The sequence below is a fragment of the Phalaenopsis equestris genome, unplaced genomic scaffold, assembly GCF_001263595.1.
Source record: "Phalaenopsis equestris unplaced genomic scaffold, ASM126359v1 Scaffold218946, whole genome shotgun sequence".
Lineage (NCBI taxonomy): Eukaryota > Viridiplantae > Streptophyta > Magnoliopsida > Asparagales > Orchidaceae > Phalaenopsis > Phalaenopsis equestris.
In genome coordinates, this window is record NW_018237354.1 from 713,182 (window position 1) to 714,314 (window position 1,133).

The following is a 1,133-nucleotide window of genomic DNA, read 5'->3' on the forward strand; positions in this document are numbered from 1 at the left end:
TATGAACTTAGATGAACTTCATTGTAGTATTCAAAAACCTACTATAGTGGCTAAGTAATTTGAGCTTAAACTTGCTATTATCCAAATGGTATCAAATAATCAGTTTGGGGGATCACCAACTAAAGATCTAAATTTACATTTTAATAATTTTCTAGAATTGTGTGCTATATTTAAATACGATGGTGTTTCAGATGATGCCATAAAACTTATGTTATTTCTAATCTCACTGAGGGATAAAGCTATAATGTGGTTGAATTTATTAGCACCTGGATCTATCAGAACTTGGGGTGATTTAGCACAAAAATTCCTTGCTAAATATTTTTCACCATAAAAAACTGCGAAGCTTAGAAATGACATTACATCTTTTAATCAGTTTGAAGGGGAATCTATTTATGAAGCATTGGAATTATTTAAAGAACTCGTAAGAAAGTGTCCACACCATGCTATACCAAATTGGTTAATAATACAAACCTTTTATAATTGATTAATTGGTTCTCTTATATCTATTATCGATGTCGCTGCTGGTGGTTCATTGATGTCAAAAGCATTTCATGACGCTTATGCTTTAATTGAAGAAATGTCTACAAATAATTTTTAATGGCCTTCTGAGAGGGTGAATCCAAAGAAAGTAGCCAATATTCATGAAACTGATACATTTACTATGTTAGCAAATCAAGTTGCCGCAATTTCAAGGAAGTTAGACCAATTTGAAATGAATTTTTCTCAACTAATTTCCATGATTGAGGAGAATTCATTAGGCCAAATGGTAGATTCTCAAGCATCATTAGAAACTTTGAATACCATAAATAATAAGCAAAAGAACCTGTGTTTCAATTATTATAACATAGGTTGGAAGAACCATCCTAACTTTAACTAGAATAACAATTTGGGTGGTAATAATCAACAATGGGGGAACAACCAAGTAAACCCATTGGGAAACTGGAACAACCAGGGGAATAATAATTATAGATATACTTATCCAACAATAATACACAGTTTAAGGATAAGAAGTTGTCTATAGAAGAAGTGGTGTTACAAATGGGTAATCAGTTACAAAAAGGTGCTACAATTAGAAATATTGAGAATGAACTTGGGCAAATCACAAGTTCATCACAAGTTCATTAAGTAATAGA